The sequence below is a fragment of the Brassica napus genome (assembly GCF_020379485.1).
Source record: "Brassica napus cultivar Da-Ae chromosome C3 unlocalized genomic scaffold, Da-Ae chrC03_Random_3, whole genome shotgun sequence".
Taxonomy (NCBI): Eukaryota; Viridiplantae; Streptophyta; class Magnoliopsida; order Brassicales; family Brassicaceae; genus Brassica; species Brassica napus.
Genome location: NW_026014199.1, coordinates 4,246 through 25,845, shown reverse-complemented (window position 1 = coordinate 25,845; position 21,600 = coordinate 4,246). Strand labels below are relative to the sequence as shown.

The window sequence follows — 21,600 nt, the reverse complement described above, 5'->3', positions numbered from 1 at the left end:
ATTAATATTATTAATAATTTTAAAATATATTTATATCAAAAAATATATTTAAAATAAATTTTATAATTAAAATATAATTTAAAAAAAAATATTTCACATTTAAAATAAATTAAATTATGTTTTAAGTTTGAAAAATGCCTATTTAAAAAAAAATATTTTTGTCGTAAATTAATTTAGAAATCAAAATTATCTTTTATGGATATAAATTTTTTTTTTATGATTTTATTAAATAAAATGAATTAATTATATATATTTTTTTAATTTTATAAATTATAAATGCAAATGGTTTTCTAAAAGCTTCATATGAGAGCATTTATCAGAGAAGCATTTGGAAAGCATTCGAAGAGCACTAGCATATAGTAAATGCTATTTTAAATGCTTTCGTAGCAATTGTTGATTGGATAATGTAAAACATAATGTTAATGGTAATGCTCTACCAATCAGGACCTTAGTGATTAAAGTGATTGTTTAAGGGATCTGGTATATATTTTTTAAGATGAGTTTTATGAATAATAATTATCCTTTAAAAATTCGCTAACTATATTACAAACGCGGTTAAACACACGATTTCTTTCGACCCGTCGTGTATTTATACACCCACTGTCGTGGAATTAACTAGGACACGTTTTAGTGTTAGTTCATGTTTACCCATACCCGTCGACATTTCTGGATTTGGTTTGGCTCTCATATCAAAACAAAATAAAAAGAAACTTGGTCAAACCATGCATTTCATACACTATGTATTTGGGTAAACATTCATGCACCATTTGAAATTCCCACTCTAGTAGTCTAGTGGGTGGGGATCTTCATCATATCTCTCCCATAACCTCTCCATATATGAATAAATTTCTTGAGACCTAGACAATATTATTATTAATTCGACAATAGTAACGTAGCACTTCGTAAAACCATATTTAAAACTTTTCTATCAAAATCGGTAAATCACGTGGAAATGCAAAATAAACATACCAATGAACTTCTATTTTTTTTTCACTCATACCAATGATCTAAACTTTCAAACTACCGGACATACATTTTGGCGGTTTAAAGGCTTGTTTACGTGCCCAGTAACTGTTTGGGCCCAAAGGCCCAAATTAAACGGGCCTACTGGATATATTTTAACAATTGTTTGTATCTCGATTTAATCTTCGCCGACGAGGTTGTTGAATCTCCGGTATCGGAGATGATAGGCTCAACGTTGTTTAGGAGCAGATGTTTACTTCTCCGATCGTTGTCCGTTCACATCGGGAAACCTCCGGACGCATCAGCCGAAATAGCGGGAATCCTCAATAAGGCGAACTGGCGCGACGCCTTGGTGTCTTCGAATCTCGCGGCGGAGATAAACCCAGACGTCGTTCTCTCCGTTTTGCGATCAAAACGCGTCGATGATCCCGCTAAGCTTCTGAGCTTCTTCAATTGGGTGGATTCTCAGAAGGTCACGGAGCAGAAACTTGATTCGTTTTCGTTTCTCGCTTTAGGTTTGTGTAGCTTCGGTAGTTTAGGGCAAGCTCGTAGTGTTTTAATCCGGATGATTGAGAGGAAGTGGCCTGTATCTGAGGTTTTGAGCTCGGTTGCGAGATGTTCGCGAGAGAGTTGAGTGATGGCGGCGGAGTTGTTGTATACGGGATCTTGATTGATGTGTATATTGAAAACGGGTTTTTAGACGAAGCTGCTTTTGTGATTACAAACACTAAGGATTTGGTTCTTGATTCGTCAAATGTAACGTTTTGTTGGATGCGTTTTTGAAGAGGAATCGTCTGGATTTGTTTTGGGATGTGTATAATGAGATGGCTGAGAGAAGTGTAGTGTTTGATGTTCACATTTATGAAAAGTTGATTGTTGCCCATTGCAGAGGTGGGAATGTTCAGCTGGCAAAAGATGTTCTTCTTAAAGCCGAAGAAAAGTTTGGGATGGTGAGTGTGGCTGTGTATGGCTTGGTAAACGAAGCGTTGTGTATGAAGGGAGATGTGGATGAAGCTCTTGAGCTAAAGAAGAGGATGATTATCAAAGGATTGGTGCCATCGAAGCAGTCATTTAATATACTTGTAGATGGGATGTGTAAGCGGAAGAGACTAGATGATGCTAAATCGCTGGTGGTAGAGATGAATAGTTTCGGTGTTTTCCTGATAATTTCACTTGCAGTATACTGATCGAGGGTTTACTGAAGGGGAGGGATGCAGCCGCTGCAAATGGACTAGTCCATGAGATGGTTTCTCTTGGGATGAACATTGATCCTAAGATTTATGATTCTTTTATTTGTGTCATGTCAAAGGAAGGAGCAATGGAGAAGGCAAAGGCTCTCTTTGATGGGATGATCGCATCTGAGTGACACCAGGTGCTCGAGCTTTTGCTAGTTTGGTCGAGGGATACGTTCAAGGAAATAATGCACTAAAGGGTTATGAGTTACTTGTTGAAATGAAAACGAGGAACATTGTCATATCTCCATATACTTATGGTACAACAGTTAAGGGCATGTGTTCTTCTGGGGATATCGATGGAGCTTATAAGATTGTGAAGGAGATGGGTGCAAGCGGCTGCAGAGCCAATGTGGTTATATACACAACATTGATCAAAACCTTTCTCCAGAAAGGTAGGTTTGGAGATGCAGTGAGGGTGCTGAAAGAAATGAAGGAACAAGGGATTGCACCAGACACATTTTGCTACAATTCCCTTATAATTGGTCTTTCAAAGGCCAAAAGGACGGACGAAGCAAGGTCTTATCTGGTTGAAATGGTTGAAAACGGATTAAAGCCTGATGCTTTCACCTACGGGGCTTTTATCAGTGGATATATAGAAGCAGGGGAATTTGCATCCGCAGAGAAATATTTGAAAGAGATGGTGGAATGTGGTGTGGTTCCAAATAAGGTCTTGTGCACGGGTCTGATCAGTGAGTACTGCAAAAAGGGAAAAGTAATTGAGGCGTGTTCAGCATTCAGATCCATGGTTGAACAAGGGATTCCAGGGGATGCTAAGACATACACTTTTCTTATGAATGGTCTCGTTAAAAACGGTAAAGTAGACGATGCGGAGGAGATTTTCCAGGAAATGCGTGGAAAGGGTATAACACCTGATGTATTCTCTTACGGTACACTCATTGATGGGTTTTCTAAGTTGGGAAATATGGAAACGGCTTCTCGTATTTTTGATGAGATGGTTCAAGAAGGTGTGACTCCTAATGTCATCATATACAACATGTTGCTTGGTGGCTTTTGCAAGTCTGGTGACATCGAAAGAGCTAAAGAAATTTTCAACGGAATGTCAGGAAAAGGTTTCCCCCCTAATGCAGTGACGTACTGTACAATCATAGATGCTTGTTGCAAATATGGGGATCTAGAGGAGGCTTTTCGGTTATTTGACGAGATGAAACCAAAGGGATTAGCTCCCGACAGTTTTGTGTACACGACACTTGTGGATGGGTGTTGCAGATGGAACGATGTGGAAAGAGCTATAGCCATCTTCGAGACAAAAGAGATGGGTTGTGGTTCTTCTACCGCCCCCTTCAATGCTTTGATCAACTGGGTTTTGAAGTTCGGAAAAACAGAATTAAAAACAAAACTGATAAATATGGTGATGGATGGGTCGCTTGATAAGCATGGCAAGCCCAATGACGTAACATACAACATCATGATAGATTATTTATGCAGGGAAGGAAATTTGGAAGCTGGAAAGGAGCTATTGCAGGACATGCAGAAGGCAAACCTGATGCCTAGTGTTGTAACTTACACATCTCTTCTAAACGGGTGTGATAAAATGGGTAGGAGATCGGAAATGTTTGCTATATTCGACGAGGCCATTGCCTCAGGAATTGAACCAGACAGCATAATGTACAGTGTCATCATTACTGCTTTCCTGAAAGAAGGGATGAAGACAAAAGCATTTATGTTCGTGGATGAAATGTTTGCCAAGAACGCTGCTGTGGACGGGTGTAAGCTAAGTATATCGACATGCCGGGCTCTACTCTCTGGTTTTGCTAAAGTGGGAGGAATGGAGGCAGCTGAGAAGGTTATGGAGAACATGATACGTCTCAAATATATTCCCGATTCTTCGAGTGTCATTGAGTTGATTAATGAGGGTACTTCCTCAAACGAAAGAATGGAAGCAGATGCTGCTCCATAAAAGCCAAAAGCAGTTATAAATCCTCCTTCTTCAATGTAGCTAAAAGAGAGACGGCTGGTTTATGGCAAATGTCTTGACCGACTTGAAATTGCGCGAAGGTAGTAGCGTTAGTAGTCCTAACCTCTATTCTAAAAAGCTCTCTTAAAAGATCTTTTAAGCTCTTCATTGATCTCACTGTATATCAGACGAATCTAGTCAGTCTATCTCTGAATGTCAAACTTTTTCGTTGTGTGACTGGATACAGGTAAGGCAAGCTGGGTGGGCATGATATGTCATTGTTTATTTGTTCAGTTTGCCGTTGAGAATTTCCAGTTGTTATTGGAAAAGCTTATGTCTGCCCAGAAACTCTCTGCATTAAAAGATGTATGAACCGCAGTTTTTTCTATTTCTTAGAGAAGAGGACCATGTTTTGCGTCACTAAATCTGCATTTTCAGGTTTTTTAAAAGATGTACTGAATGTTACATTGAAGTCGTTAACATTGCAAATACAGATTTTCGGTGAAGAATTGATGAACAAAGAACATTCTATAAACACAGGATCCGATCCACATTCCAAACATATGAAAAATAATATCGGATTTGTCTTATTGATGAATTGAAAATCTGTCGAGCAATCAAAGCAGGTTCTCGGATGTGCAAAACCACAAAGTGCAGTCTGAAAACATAAAGAAGACACAACAATGCCGTGTCTGTCTTTTCATTGCACGAACAACAAAAACAGAGGTTTCCATCTTACAGAACATGCAACCCCATAAAAAAGACCATATGTACAGCAGAGTATAAACCAGTATATCATCAACCTAGCAAGCACCAAAGAAAATCTACATGTATTCTCCTAGGCTCTTCATGGACAAAACGAACTAACAGGCGAAAAGTGTTCAATTAGAGCAACATTTTTTCTAGTGCTGTACCGTCTTCTGCTTTTAAAAAGTGATAAAGCAAATCAAATGATTATTATTTTTATTTCAGCAGATATTATCATCTTTTGGAGTCTGTTAATAATGCAATTAGTTCGCTGTCATTGACTTCTGTCTCTAAAGCATATTTGACCGGTGTGTTACTCTCTTTATCCACAGCATTTGGATCTCCTCCCCTGTGATTGAATCATTGCACCACACTTATAACTTTTGTCAAAGTAGTAGTAGAGTGATGAATTTATATGGAGTTTTTACCTCATAAGTAGCAGCCTTGCAATTGCATATCTCCTGCTGATGATACAGTGGTGAAGTGGAGTGCGACCTTTTGAGTCTGTTGCATTTATCTTTGCACCATACTGAAGCAACAACTCCACCATACCGATATCAGCATAAAGACAAGCGAGGTGAAGCAAAGAGCAGTCCTTTGAAGTTTCTTCTCTGACCATACTTTCTTCCCCTTCCATTTTCGAGTCAGAATATCCCTCAGGGTTCTCCTGAAACTCCTCTTCAATTCTCTTGATTTTGGCTTTGAGTGTTTCCTCCTTCGCTTCCAGTTGCATCATCTTCCATAAGGACAAAGACACCGTGTACGTTGCTTGTCCACGTAGAGCATTCACATCTGTTTCAGAGCAGACAATGTGTTTGTAACTGATTTCTTGTCGTTGGCACGCACATTCTCCCAAATCTCTTGGAAAACTGCCGGAAAATGCTGGCTGTCTGTTTCTTTGCGGACAAATATCCTCTCTGAGTACTGTAATTAGCAATGGACAGACATGAGATTTTATCACAAAAACTTTTTCTCGATTTAAATACCTTTGCATGGATGAACAGCTCTTTCACAGATATGGGATCACTGAGACCAGGCTTCCTTGCAAGAAACTTTCTTGTTGTCGATCTGACATGGGAGTGCTAAATAAAATAGGAAAAAAAAAAGGAAGGTTAACGACTGTGTGTAAAATAGATACAACTGATGAGAATACGTAGCCACTACTTACCCTGAAGATCTACTCTCTGAGTTCAACAACTCCTCCCACACTGAGTTTACATATACGTTACCTAACGACTGGAACAACGTCAAGACCGATGGTTCCCATACTTTAACATCAAGCGTGAGCGATCTGACCTGCACTTGACAAGTTTGAATATACTTCATACCACTTTGTAGAAATAAATGGGAAGAGTTCCAATGGCTGACCTTCGAAATGTGAACACCAAGGTTACGATGTATACCAGAACATTCAATACATATGAGTACTCCGAGATTCAAAGAGGCCCAATCAGGTTCAGGAGCACCACAATCCGCACATTTCTCATTCCCCAATACCTTGGTCAAGACATCAATTGGCTTTGCCATCATATCATGTTGCTGCAAGCACCCTGAGAACCTCGAACGGTGATGATATATTTTCCACAGTGGATTCTCCAATTTCCGCATGGTCGATATCATATAGATCTGCTACCGAACCGGACTCACTTGCGGAGAAAGTATCTCCGTCCATTGTAGAAAGACGCTGGTACAGTTGCAAGTAAATGATATTTTTAGATAATGGGGTCAGACAATAAAAGATTCAGCACATAAAAACCTCACCATGATTGTTCTTTCAGGTGTCTGGAAACTTAGCAAAGAAGTAGTAACTCCAGTTATCTTCTCTATCCAGTCCATCTGATCTTGCGCATTCTCTGCCTGCAATGTGTAGACTTTTGTAGGCGAAATAATCCGAAAGCAGAATCTTAGATCCGTCTGGTCCGCATCAACTTTGATCGTTGAGGTAAGCAGGTTCACAGTGAGACGTGCAACTGGTTTTTCATCGTGATAATGAGAAGACAGCCACCGACTTAGCAGCCCAGGACTGTTTTCTGAAGTCATATTCTTGTGAACAGAAGACCTGTTTCCATTTCCCTAAAGATTCAAACGTTGTCGATCAGGGAAGGATCAAAAAGCACAATTGGTTCTTTCTTTTTACTTTGAAACTTACAGATGACCAATTCCATGGCTTGCGGTAATAGTATAGCATCCCACGGCTATCAAGGATAAAGAACCTTCTTTTCCAATCACCTCTCAAGTTTGACGAACGTTTAGACAGATACCCTTGTCTTATAGTCTGAACCTGTAGGACAAAAACAGTATATAAGATAGGAGGGCAGTCTTAAGCCTCAGAGGCATTTTCTAACCTTTCCTTTTGCAGCAGATTGCATGACAGCCTCAATGACTTTTTGTGAGCTTCTTGAGTTGTGTCTCATGCCATCCCCTGTTGGCGAACCATTTAAGTTTCTAGTTTCTCGATCAACTTGCCTTTTGTACTCCTGCATCCTTTCGTTAAGTGATGCCATTTCATAGTTTGTATTCTCTAGACTGGTGTGCATAACTCAACACCTGCATTCAAATTACAATCAAACACAGATAGCTCATGAAATTTGCATTTGCTTGGATAAGAAACGTAACGTTCGGCAGAAAAATAAAAATCAAAAGAATCATATGGTACAAGGAGTCTTTGTGTATTTATTCAATACCTGATTAATAAAAGGCTCCATTTGTTGTAGTAGCTCATATCCCTGAAAGAATCATTTGTGAGAAAGCGAATTAGGTAACATAGGTTTCCTTGTAAAACCAAAGCTATTAATTTGTGTTCTAAATATAGTAAAGCTTGCCTGTTTGAAGAAACGGAGATGAGCATCCACTGTCCCGCTGACTGCTTCCAAAAACTCAAATCGCTTTTTAGCTTCCGCATTAGAGAGTGCACTAACCTGTGCCAGGAAGAAGCGAAGCAAAGCAAACATTAATTTAAGGTACGGTTAATAAGCGAATCGAGTAGCTAGTAGCATTAGAAATAAATAAATAAAAAGTGGCCGGTTACCAGATGAAACCGGGCTTGCTCAAATGCCGCTCTTGCGCTATGTAGGTCCTGAAAAATGCCTCTCTACCAACATTAGTTTTGAAAAAGAAGTGAATGTTATCTATTGACTCTCGAGGATGTGTGTGTGCATACCTCCTCGATTGTTGCAGCCACATCCAGTCGCGTACTCTTTCTTAATGAAAGAAATTTCTCTCGCGCCTGTTTCATTCAGAGATGCACATAAAATGAAGATACAATTTTTCAAAAATAGTGGGGACATGATATTATGAAGTCAGTTAACACACCTGGTCGTATGTAATGGAGGCTTTGTCAAAGCGTTTACGTGCTTCCTGGTGTGAGACAATTAAAAGATGAATATAATAAGGTCGGAAGCAATTTGAAAGGATGTATTAGTACAAGTGTACCTTAATTTCTTGGACATCAACATTCACAAACTGAACCAACCGGTCATTCAGAATATGCTCTACCTGATATATCGATCATAGGCTAGTTAGTTATGCATTTGTTCAACAAAACTGATTAAATTAACCAAACCAGGCAAAAGGGATTGTAGTAGTGTTGACATGAAGCATAAGTAAGCTGCCAGACTTGAGAAGTAAGCTGTCAGAATTATGCTAGAGATTTATAAGGTTTTATAAAGTTTTTATAAGGCTTTATAAGGTTTTATAAGGCTTTATAAGATTTTTATAAGCTCGAATTTTATTGAAGAGAAGAAGAAGAGAGAAGAAGACTGTTGAAGATATTTTCAAACAATGAATATTTTATTATATTGTGTACTGAGGCAACTTGCCTTTAAATACTTGTACTCAGATCCACAATTAAATCAAGGAAACTATTCTCTCCTTCTCTCTCTTACATTTTGAGATCTACTTTCTCTCTCTCTCTATGTTCTTCATGTTCTTCATTCCCCAGAAATAAACTCTCAATAATTCTCTCATTCTAACATGGTATCAGAGTATTAAGCTCCTGAATCTCACAAAAGCTTCCTCAAATTTCTTTCTTTCTTTCTCAGATTATCTTCAAAATCTGTTGGATACATCCTTTTATCCACTGGTCCAAAGGTCTTTCAAAAGGGAAGAACCTCACCAGAACTCAAGATAGAGGAGTACCCTATTCTCTGGAACTCAAGAAAGCTTCAACCATATCAAGAAAAGCTTCTTCAAAGTCCAGTTTATCTCAAAATCAGTAGGAACAATCTATTGTCCACTGGTCCATATCTCTCCATGAGGGAGAACTCCAACATGTGTTGTTTCCAGAGTACAAGAAGGCTAAGGAACAACATAAGAAGCACAATATGCCAAGAAGAAGTGACTTGAATCAAGCCAGGAATGTAATCAAAGAGTTTGAGCATCCATCGATTCAAGGTCGAACCATGTATTCATCTGTCATTGGTGGTTCAAATGAAGAAGGAACATGGAGAAGTACTGATAGTGCAGCCAACACTGATGGTCCAGCAACCATGAGTGACCTACATTCCCTTATCCAAGCCTTTATCTCATCCAAGAAGGCTAGTACACACTCTCTTGACCCTAAACTATCATTATAGATTCAGGAGCAAGCCATCACATGATTAGTGATAGAAACTTGAGTGATGTCCAGCCTGCCTCAGGGAATGTTCAAATAGCAAATGGTGATAAGATTAAGATAGAAGATAGGGAACCTGAGGTTGTTTGATAGGGAATCTACTGCCTTGTATATGCCTCAGTTTACATCAAACTTGCTATCTGTGAGAAAGGCTACTGTTGATCTGAGTTGCCAGGTTGTCTTCAGACCAGATGAGGTTGAATTTCAAGACTTAAAGACAGGCCAAGTGATTGGAAAGGGGCACGTTCACAATGAACTCTATCATCTTCAGAAGACAGAGATGTCTAGACCATCCACTTCTCAGTGTTTGGCTAGTACATCCAGCAGGGTTGATAGCACACTATGGCATGCTAGGTTGGGACATCCTCGTACAAGAGCCCTAAACTTGATGCTTCCAGGTGTGGTCTTCAAGAATGATGATTGTGAAGCTTGCATATTGGGGAAGCATTTAGAACAGTCTTCTCACAGTGTAGCACCATCTATGAAAGATGTTTTGACCTAGTTCACTCTGATGTATGGACTGCTCCATGTGTGTCCAGAGAGAACCACAAATACTTTGTCACTTTCATTGATGAGAAATCCAAGTACACTTGGGTGACACTGATTCCGTCTAAGGACAGGTGTTGGATGCTTTCAAGAATTTCCAGACCCATATCTGCAACCATTTCAATGCCAAGATGAAAATTCTAAGGTCGGATAATGGTGGAGAGTATACAAGTCATGCATTCAAGCAATATCTTGCTCAACATGAGATTACTCACCAGACAAGCTGTCCTTACACTCCTCAACAGAATGGAGTTGCTGAGAGAAAGAACAGACATTTGATGGAGGTAGCAAGATCAATGATGTTCCACACCAATGTTCCAAAAAGATTCTGGAGTGATGCTGTGATGTCTGCTACTTATCTGATCTATCATAGAACTCCAACTAAAGTCCTCAACGACATGTCTCCTTTTGAGGTTCTAAATAAGACCAAACCATCTTTGGACCATTTGCGTGTGTTTGGATGCCTCTGTTTTGTGATGATATTGGGGAGCTGAGGAACAAACTTGATGCTAAAAGTTCAAAAGCTATGTTCATTGGTTACTCTCCAACTCAGAAGGGGTATAAGTGCTATGATCCAGAGTCAAGAAGGGTTCTTGTCTCGAGGGATGTGAAGTTTGCAGAATCTAGAGGCTATTATGATGGAAAGAGTTGGGATGAGCTCAAAGATCTTTCTCAATCAGCCTCAGATAGAGCAAATAACCTTAGGGAGTAATGGAGAGCCTGAGAATCAGTATGCCCTCTTTACCAAGTGTGGAACCTGTCCCTGAAAATGTATCATCTACTGCAGCTGATAGTGTTGAGAGCACTCATCCTAATCATGAGGGGGGCAGTAGAGAAATGTTGAGCAGTCTACACAAGCTCAACCTGAAGAGAACTATGTAGCTCATGATCAAGATGAGATGCCATCAGAATCAGATGTTGAGACTCAAGTAGATGCGCCAAGTGAAGGAAATGAAGCAGAACCTGAGCAGATACAACTTTGAGAAGGAGTACAAGGATTAGAAAACCCTCACAGTGGATCAACACAGAAGTTTACTTCAATGCTGAAGCTGTAGCTCACCCAATAAGTGCAGTATGCTCCCTTGCTCAATATCCAGAAGATCATCAAGTCTTCATCAGTGAATTGGATCAGGAATACATTCCAAGAACATATGAAGAAGCTATGCAACACAAGGAGTGGAGAGAATCTGTTGGAGATGAGATGGGAGCCATGATCAAGAATGATACATGGTTTGAGACTGAACTTCCAAAAGGAAAGAAGGCAGTGACAAGCCGGCGTCTCTACACTATCAAGTATGGAGCCAATGGAAAACCAGAAAGAAAGAAGACAAGACTGGTTGCAAGGAGATATACTCAAGTGTATGGTGAAGATTATCTAGACACTTTTGCACCAGTGGCCAAGCTTCACACTATAAAGATTCTCTTATCTCTTGCTGTCAACCTTGAGTGGGATTTATGGCAGATGGATGTGAAGAATGCCTTTCTTCAAGGAGAATTAGAGGATGAAGTCTACATGAGACCACCTCCTGGTCTTGAGACATGGTGAAGCCAAGAAATGTTCTCAGATTAAAGAAGGCAATTTATGGCTTGAAGCAATCTCCAAGGGCTTGGTACCATAAGTTGAGCACCACACTCAATGGAAGAGGCTTTGTAAAGTCAGAAGCTGATCACACCCTCTTCACATTAACTAGTAAGCAAGGTATTGTGGTCATCTTAGTCTATGTGGATGACATCATCATCACTGGTAGCAACAAGGAAGGTATTCTCTCAACTAAAACATTTCTTAAAAATGCCTTTGATATCAAGGATTTGGGAGAGTTGAAGTATTTTCTTGGGATTGAGATCTTCCGCTCTAAAGAGGGGTTATTCTTATCTAAGGAAGTACGCACTTGATATTTTAAGGGAGGCAGGAAACCTTATGAGTAAAAAGGCCAAGACTCCATTAGAAGAAGGATACAAGGTGCTGAGAGAGGGGGAGTATGGTCTACACCATTTGGAGATATCAAGAAGTATAGAAGAATGGTGGGCAAGCTCATCTATCTAACCATCACCAGACCAGATGTGTGTTTTGTTGTGAATCAAGTGAGTCAACACATGGGAGCTCCTAAGGTGCATCATTGGAATATGGTGGAGAGGATCTTAAAGTACCTAAGAGAGGCGCCTGGCCAAGGAGTATGGATGGCATGTAACAAGAGTACTGAAGTTGTTGGGTATTGTGATGCTGATTGGGCTGGAGACAGAGTTGATAGGAGATCAACTACAGGCTATTGCACCTTCATTGGAGGAAACCTGGTCACATGGAAGAGCAAGAAGCAGAAGGTGGTGTCTTGTTCAAGTGCTGAAGCAGAGAATAGAGCAATGAGGAAGCTTACTAGTGAGCTCATTTGGATCAGAAACTTACTAAAGGATTTGGCATAGAGACAACAACACCAATCACAATGCACTGTGACAATCAGGCGGCCATACATATAGCATCAAACTCAGTGTTTCATGAGAGGACAAAGCACATTGAAGTTGACTGTCACAAGGTGAGACAAGCTGTGGGCAGAAGATCATTTTACCCTGCTATTAGGGCTGTTCAATATGGTAAAACCGAACCGAACCGAAATAGACAATATGGTTTGGTTTTGGTATATACCATATAAACCGAATGGATATAATTTTATAAAAACCGTAGGATTTGGATATGGTTTGGTATATAATCGATTAAACTGAATAAACCGAACAAAACCGATTAAAAGTAGAAACATGTAAATATGTATCTATTTTATAACAATACACGAAAATCTATTTGTTATATAAGTTAAATTTGTGTTAATAACTATTACCATAATGTTATAGTAATAAAGAACCTTATATAATTTGTAAAACACTTGAATACATCGCAATTCATACATCTTATTTTCTAAGTCTTTTTTTTTTATCTTTTTGCTTTATTTTAGTATTCACTAAATTAATATGAAGATGATAAATTTGATGGAAAATAATTAATGGAAAATTTTCACAACTTTTTTCTTATCTATAAACAAACAGAGTTTCGTGTTCAATCGAAAAAGCATGACTTTAATGAACACTAAATATGGAAGAGTTGAAAAACTTTTCTTTCATGTTTCTGTTTTGTTTCATATTTTTATTTTCAAAATTTCAGGCTCTGATTTTAATTATAGAATGATTGATGATTTGATTTTGATGGTAGAAGCATTTTTACGTTTTTGTTCATTTATTTGAACATGTAATATATTTTTAATAAATGACTGTGTTGACAATATGACTCTAAAATTCATTTTATATGATCTCAAACTAAATAATTATGTTTTTTGGTATAAAACCGATTAAACCGAAAAACGACGGTATATAAACCGACCCGAACCGAAGTAAATATGGATTTAGAATGGTAGTTATATTTTACTAACCGAAATACCGAAAACCGAAAAAACCGAACCTAAACCGAACCGATATCCGGATTGAACACCCCTACCTGTTATACTAAAAGTGAAGATCAGTTAGCTGATATCTTCACCAAGGCAGCAAGCACTAAAGTCTGTGAGTTCATTCATCCAAAATTGGGACTCATAGACCTCTCATGTCACTGATATCTCCTTCCTGAAGTGTTTTACTCTTTCCTTGACTTGGGTTTTCTCCCAAAGGGTTTTACCTAGTTGAGGTTTTAATGAGAGAATACTTCATGGCTTCCAAGCTTCACTTGTTCCATATGGTCAAGCTTGAGGGGGAGTGTTGACATGAAGCAGAAGTAAGCTGTCAGACTTGAGAAGTAAGAGCTGCCAGACTTGAGAATTAAGCTGCCAGACTTGAGAAGTAAAATGCCAGACTTGAGAATTATGCTAGAGACTTATAAAGTTTTATAAAGCTTTTATAAGGCTTTATAAGGTTTTATAAGGCTTTGTAAGGTTTTTATAAGCTCGAATTTTATTGAAGAGAAGAAGAGATAAGAAGACTGTTGAAGATATTTTAAAACAATGAATATTTTATTATATTGTGTACTGAGACAACTTGTCTTTAAATACTTGTACCCAGATCCACAATTAAATCAAGAAAACTATTCTCTCATTCTCTCTTATATTTTGAGATCTACTTTCTCTCTCTATGTTCTTCATGTTATTCATTCCCGAGAAATAAACTCTCAATAATTCTCTCATTCTAACAAGTAGTACCTCGGAACGAAGAACTTCCTTGTATGTCCCAATTTCTCGAAGAGCAACAGTAAACTTTGTCATTACAGGACCTGAAGAATAAAAAAAAAGGAACATATCTCTGAGATAATGAGATTTGAAAGAGAGAAAAAAAAGAAGAAAGAGAGGTAAGTACCTCCAAAAGCAACGCCGATGGGATCATTATGGCCACCACCGAAAGATTCAAGTGCATTTACAAAGTCAATATCTCCATCATACCCTTCTCCGAGTCCCTCTCTAATAATAAACCAAAGAAAAAAAAATCACAATTCAAAAAAAGAGAGAGAGAGAGAGAGAGAGTATATAGTTGCAATAGGAAGAAGAAGAGGTTAGTTAGTTTACGTGTATTTTGTGCAGTCTTTGTAGAACCTTAAGCATCGCATCCCCAGCAAGTCTGCACTCTCTTCCATACATTGCATCTGTACTTGCACCACAAAAAAAACTTTAGTTTAGTTTATATCTCTTAACTCTGGTGCAGAGAATCAACAAAGGCTTACGATTACAAACTAGCTAAAGAGACAAAAAATAAAGACCACTCTAAACATCAGAGAATAAGATCAAAGTAACATCTCAAGCTCTCATGTAGACAAAAAAGTACATCACAAGCAACGTCATACATGGCGCGATAATTTATACAAAAAATAATATTTTTAAAAAGAGAGTATTTCCCCCAAAATCAATCTTCAAATTTGCAAGTGTTACTGATACATTGCTTCATCCACAATGCATCTGAAACTAATTATATCCCACTACTAAATCTCAGGGCATGGAATGTGGCACGAGAGAGAGATTACGTACAGAGAATCATTTGTTCGTTAGCAATGGAATCGATGAACGTTCGAAACGGTTAACAGAATTAAAAGAGAAGAAACCTGTTGACGAAACATGGGGGAATCATCGAGCTTAGCGAAATGCATCCTCGTCTTCTTCTTTTTCCTGTCTTCCACCGGAGAGTCGATCAGAGATAGCTATATAAGGAAAGAAATGTTTTTATTGGGAAACTTTTTTTTTTTGGGGGGGGGGGGGGGGGGAGTTGGTTGACAAGTGGGAAAATGTGAGCATAATAAGGGAACGAAGAAGATCGTGCCATGGAGAAAACAAATTACTACTCTTTCTCTTTCTTGTGGTGGTGGTGATCGTGTACAAAACCTTTGAAACCTTCCATGCCTCCCACTCTATATTTATAACATCCAATTTAATCTGGACATTAAGGGACTCATTTGATTTTCTTAGAGGCATGAGGCATCCATGAGGCGAGTCCAAATTTGTTTAAGTATTCACTTTTCAATAATAATAAATTTATAAGAGCCAGCAAAAATCCAAAGCCGTTGACTTTATAAATCCTTAATCGTGTCAGAAACTATTAAAAAAAAAATAATTTGATAAATCACATCATTTTTTTAATAAATCTACAATTTTATTATTAAATTATTAAAAATAAACAAAAATATTTAGTTTTATAAATTTAATGTTTTTATAGAACGGCAAGAGTATTAGAAAACACTTTTGGTTTCCAACGAATATCCCCGCCGCTTCTCTTCTGCTACTAAGAATTTAAGGCAAAGTGAATTAAAGTCTATATTTTTGGTTAGACTAGAAAACTAGAGCCTACAGTAGTTATATATTCAATATAATTTGGTCCCGGTCAAAACATTCTATAACCAAATCGGGCTTTCGATCTTACTCCAATCAATGCTCAGCCAGTGTGGCATTTTCAACAAAAATTGCAGAAAACAATTATATATCCAAAACTTCAAGTGTCATTAAAGGAGCAGCAAAATGTAATCTCGGTCTAAAATCTAAATTGTGGTTCTTTGGAAAAAAATCGACAGAATGACAAAAAAAAACTCATGCAATTGGATTCGTTATTCAGAAGCTAAAGAGCAACAGGGAGTTCCGAAGTATGTGTAATAAAAGGGAAACTGAACCAGAGATTCTTTTAACCTGAGGAAGAAAACTTCTTCATCCCCAGAGACGACTAATAAATCCCCTCTGGACTTTCTTCTTCCTTTCGTCAAGAACTGGGAACTCAATGCAATTGTAGGCCAAGTCTAGAACAATTGGATTACGAGGTATAGACTGAAATGCAGGTGGGAACCGTTCGATCTTTGGTGCCATTTTTGTTTTGCATCTCCAACCGCTGATTCATACACCTCCAGTTTATCTACCAGGTATTTCTCCACCTGATATCGATGTTTGACATAAGAGGACAAAAAAAACCCCATCAGGGTGCAATTTGTTGATTATGAGACATTTGCAAGATTAACAAAATAACATAACAGCAAGACACATAACGTATGCTGGGGATGTTTATCTATCATCTGCCACCAAACAACCAAGTAAGAAGTGACGGGGAAAAGTGAGGTAAAATAATGAGATTGTACCTTAGTGGCTGTATCGTTTAGTGATATCGTTGAGATTTTCTTTGACAGCTTCTCTGGCGCCTTCTCTTCCTCCATGATCCCGGTCGCATGTTCTATGCAACTATTAGCTCTGCATTCTTTGCTCACTGCCTTCAGTTCCTGGATTGTTCCCTGAGAATTATTGGAAAAAAAAATTAGTCAAAACTACTATACTTTAGTGACACCATCAACATATTAACCTTATCCAATCGACATGAGGAGGTAACATAGAACTTGCTATCCAATGACTATGTATGAGGTAAAAAGTAAAATAATACGTTGATACCTCATCTTTGTTTGCTATGCTCTGAAACTTGCTCAGGGCATCTTCAGCAAGAGATCGAGCTCGACAATATAAGGCATATGCTTCAACCCTTTTTCCTGCTAGGCTATATGACTTTGCCAAGTAGAAGCACCTGAAAATAGATTTAAGAAGATATCATCAGCTAACTTAATCATAGGCGACGAAAACTGAACGCAGCAGTTAGTATATGAAAATAACTCTTCTTATTACGTTTTCTCAAATGGAAAAAACTGTGTGAATATTTCTAAACAGGAGCTAAAGCATCTAATAAGTGATTCTAGTATAGACCAAAAGAAATAGGTGAGGAGATGACTGTCTGGGAAAGAGATCCTAACTAAATAGTATAGACTCATGTTAAGGATTGGATCAACGGCTTTGAGGAGCTTAACTCTAATCAAATATGCTAAATCAAATAAAAAATATAGCGAGGCCACAACTCAATAGCAATCATCCTCCAAAAAATACAATAACGTGGAAGAAGAACTAAACCTTTCAGCACGAAAGGCTAAGCTTTTGCGCTGACACTCTTCTTCGAAGGCAATCTCTTCGGGTTTCCTGTCTCTTCCAGAGCTAATGAGGTCAGAAAGATCAGCGACATTCTGAAAAAAGAAAAGAAAAGAAACAAAGATGAGGTCTTCTCGATGGTTTAGCACACAAAATCTGCTTCTGGAGAAAAAGACAGGTACACAGTGGTTAACCTGTAACAGAAGGTCATACAATCGAACAAGCTCCTCAGGCTTAGTAACCTTTTCAGTTTTATCATCACGTTTCTTGTTCAGTTTACTCTTTGCTATTTTAACCAACAGCTGGTTCCTTTCAATGGTTCTTTGTCCTAGCACAGCTCCAACAGCTTTGTCCAGACCATTTAGATCATCTTTGACAGATTCAGCATTTCCTGCACTTACCTAAAAATAATATACTCCTTGTGAAAATCAATCAAAGGAACAGCAACGCACCAAAAAAAACAGATACTCTTTACTCTTTAACAAACTTGTCTAGACTTCCAAAAATCTTCAAAAGGTTATTGGGTGAACCAAATCAATAAATTAGCCATCTCCTGTAAACTCACTCACCAAGTCACTGCGTATGGTGTTCCGCGCATCATGATATGCAGTGAATAATTTATCATATATGGTCAGCTTTTTCTCTGCAGGGAGAGATTCTGCTCCTAGACCCTGTAGCTCCTTCTCAAAGTCTTGGGCTGAGCGAAAAAGGAACAAAGAGTGAGCCGCAGAGAAGTGCTCAGTGTCCAATCAAAGCAGGTTATATATTAAGAGGGTAACGCATAACAGTAACTACATAGTAAAGGTAAACCATAATTGTGCCAGATCATAATTTGTCAGCATAACATAGTAGTTCAAAAAGAGAGAATTGGAAAAAGTTACTCGAACCTTTTAAAATAGAAACCCGAGATTTTGGGTTGGAAACTGGAAATCTGTAGCCAAGCCAATTAAACTCTGTAAGAGATGCAGCTTGTTGAGATCTGGCCTCTTCCATAGCAGCCTATATGACAAGCGAGCAATATGCATCATATTAATCCGAAATGTCTGAGAGATCTGAGAAAGAGTTAACCACTAAACCATTGCAAATCATTCAAGAGTATCCAAGATCGTATACATGTAATTAGTATTTGTGTGTGTTGGTCACAGGTCAAAAGCGGACTCTAAGCTCACAATAACAGATGGCAAAGCCAACAAACAAAATGTTATGCTTATGCGGACTATCGAAACATGTATATACATAGTTAATCACTTGCTTCGGTGGTGAGGCTAAACAGAAATGATATGTGTGCGTACCTCTATCTTTGCTTTGAAAAGATCCAATGCAGGACCTTCCATTTCACCAATCTGAAGTAGTTCAGATGTCTGCAAGTTTGATTTGCCAATTTTGTGTTTGCAGTATTCAATACTGGGCTCAAGCTCCTCAACCCGTTCCCGACAAAGAACCTGGTTCTCTAGATCACCGTATTTCCCGAGTTCCTCATAAACAGCTCTGCGACGGCGATTAATTATCAGAAACGAAAACAACGAAACAAAACCTACCAAATTGCAAAAAGAGGATCCTGAACAAAGACAAACCTGGCGTTTCTGAAACATGCCAACGCAGTATCCCAGTTTTGATCTTGCTCAAACAACAGGGTGCCTTTCATATAGGAAGCATATGCCTATAAAAGAGTAAGATGAAGTATGAAGACTCATGTCAGTCTGTTTATAGAGGACACATACATTTTACAGGAAATAACGAAAAACTAAGCTAATAGCCTAAAACTGAGGAATACTCTTCTTCTTCCATTCAAGGCAGAGATGTATGTTCATGAAAACACATCAACATTTGGGATCACCGAAATACCTCAGCTTCCAAAGATGTCCTGGAGTCCGTCTTATTAGAGCACAGACTTGAGAAAAGCGAAGCCCATTTTACTGCCTTCCTCAGCCTACCAATTAAATATATCCGCTGCCTTGCATTAGGCCCATCTGGTAGCTGTCTTTTGTCCATTGCATGGCTCCATGCTCTCTCCGTCATATAGAAAACCACATGGAGAAACCTATTCAAATAAAAACATTAACTCAATTACAGGTATGTGAGTAGAGTACCTCAAAACCACTTGTAGTGGAAGCATAAACTGAGCCTTCACATCTTTTTTAATGTTAAGATTAAACATTAAAAAAAAAAAAGCCAGGAATTAATTTCTGTAGGCAAATAAAACATCTCAAACAAAAAAACTTCAGGTTGGAAGGATATATACCTAACATCAGTGACAGTTGATTCAAGTATGGCTCGCCGAGTGTATTTACCACGACCATGAGTAAACTTCAAGGACTTGTACAGCCTCCTCAACCGTGCTGAGCAATACCTCCTACAGAACAAGATAACACAGAATACACATCAGCTAATTTTTTTTGTAAAGACCATGTATGCTAATGAGCTTAGGGTTTACCTATAGCGAGCATAGTCACCATGACGCAGACCATGTTGCGCCTGAGAAGTTTTCATCAGCTGCAGAACTGAAAATCCAAATGCGTAGATTCACAAACTTAGACGCCTTGTTGTACGGTTCAAGTAAGCCACCAATTGCTAAATTCGAGATTCACAGACATGCAGATACTTATTCGTGAATATACTAACCATTCATCGAGAACCTCGGAAGGATCTGCTCAGAGCCGTCCGATTTGGGATCGTCGATCTCCATTGCTGACATCTCGTTCTCCTTCTTCCCCATCAATCCACTGAACCCTGGCTAAAGAAAGATACACCAAAACGGATAAATCCACCACGACGATATGAAAATTGAGGGATTCATCGAACAAAACACAGCGAATTTAAATCGTAAAAATGAAAGAAGAAAGATCTAGCTCAACCAGTTACTTTTAATTCGGTGAGAGGATTTCACGGCAGTGCCTGGCGATGGCGATGGCGACGGCGAGAGGGCGAACAGGTGGGTAGAAGAAGCTTATGTTATGGAGTTTTGGTAATCTGGCCTAGTCCATTCTGGTTTTATCTGGGCAGATATGGGCCTCAAAGCCCAGGACCGTATGATTAAGTGTATCTTTCGAGTGCAACAAATACTCTCTCCGTTTCAAAATATACGATGTTTTATGGAGATTTTTGATGTTTCAAAATAGATGATGTTTTGATATTTTTATGTGTTTTTTAACTTTATCAAAAACTGTGTAACCAATCATATTTTGTAACATGTTTTGTGATTGGTTGAATAATTTTAAAATTTTATTTTAATAATATTTTTTAAATAAAAAATAATTTTTTTAATAGTTGTTGCCCCATGAGACTGACTGAACGAGTATTAATTTGGGATTAGTTTACCTTTTCTGAAAAGATTGTACAAACCCCATTACAAATTTGTTAAAGCTATATCAACTTATGTAATCATCTTCATGGTTTGACAAAAAAAAAAGTAATCATCTTCATACTACACAAAATCACTTTAGAATATCAGTATATTACACAATTTCTTATATTGTTGGCTGTCTAATATAAGTTTTACCATATTATTATTTTTTATAGCTGAGTTTGACTAGTTCTTCAACAGCAATGGTAAAAAAATAGGTAAAAAAATAGGTGGTTGGTAAAAAAATCTCCAATGTAAAACTTTATTTTTACTTTAAAATTGAGTAAATCTTATATGGAGTTCAGTTTACTCCAACTATAAACTCTATATAGAATGAAAAAACAAATAATGAACAAAAATTAAAATGATTATTTTATTTATGAAGTAAATCCCTTCTATATGGAGTGGGTGAAGTATTTTTTTTTTTTAAATTTTATTTTAAAGTAAACTATAGGAGGTGGAGATGCAATATAAACATTGTATTTATCATATATAATATAAAGTCAGCCTTAATTTACATAATTACTTTTGTCATCAAATTATTAAAAACAATTTTGTTTTGTCTTATAAATTTTTTTGCCGCATATTGGATGAGCCATTTTTAAACTTGGATTAGCTAAGGTCAATATATAAGTACACACCCATGTTCGAAAACACGGCTGAGGCGGCCGGAAAGTCGCCGGAAAAACTGTGTGTGGTCTTCTTCAACCGTGACGATTTGACCCTAGGCGCGCACTTACTTAATCGGAAAAGTTTTAGAACTCATCATTATTGTCGATTTGGAATCTGAAATTGATTATTCTTTAATAAATTAGTTATATATTGATTTAAACATATAA

At 37.9% G+C, this 21,600-nt stretch overlaps 3 pseudogenes across 1 annotated transcript; 1 reads left to right on the top strand and 2 right to left on the bottom strand.

Moving 5' to 3' along the window:
• Positions 1-1,168: 1,168 nt before the first annotated feature.
• On the top strand, positions 1,169-4,409 carry LOC125594674 (annotated as a pseudogene).
• Positions 4,410-4,695: 286 nt separating this feature from the next.
• Positions 4,696-15,199, bottom strand: LOC125594673 (annotated as a pseudogene).
• A 733-nt stretch (positions 15,200-15,932) lies between these two features.
• Positions 15,933-20,451, bottom strand: LOC125594675 (annotated as a pseudogene). The gene is made up of 14 exons (XR_007329946.1): positions 20,281-20,451; positions 20,041-20,152; positions 19,853-19,919; positions 19,661-19,771; positions 19,264-19,459; positions 18,993-19,078; positions 18,711-18,906; positions 18,306-18,417; positions 17,988-18,115; positions 17,613-17,819; positions 17,404-17,513; positions 16,897-17,026; positions 16,593-16,742; positions 15,933-16,391 (listed from the first exon to the last, which is right to left on the bottom strand). The product of XR_007329946.1 is annotated as a signal recognition particle subunit SRP68-like (transcript).
• Between the last annotated feature and the right edge of the window lie 1,149 nt (positions 20,452-21,600).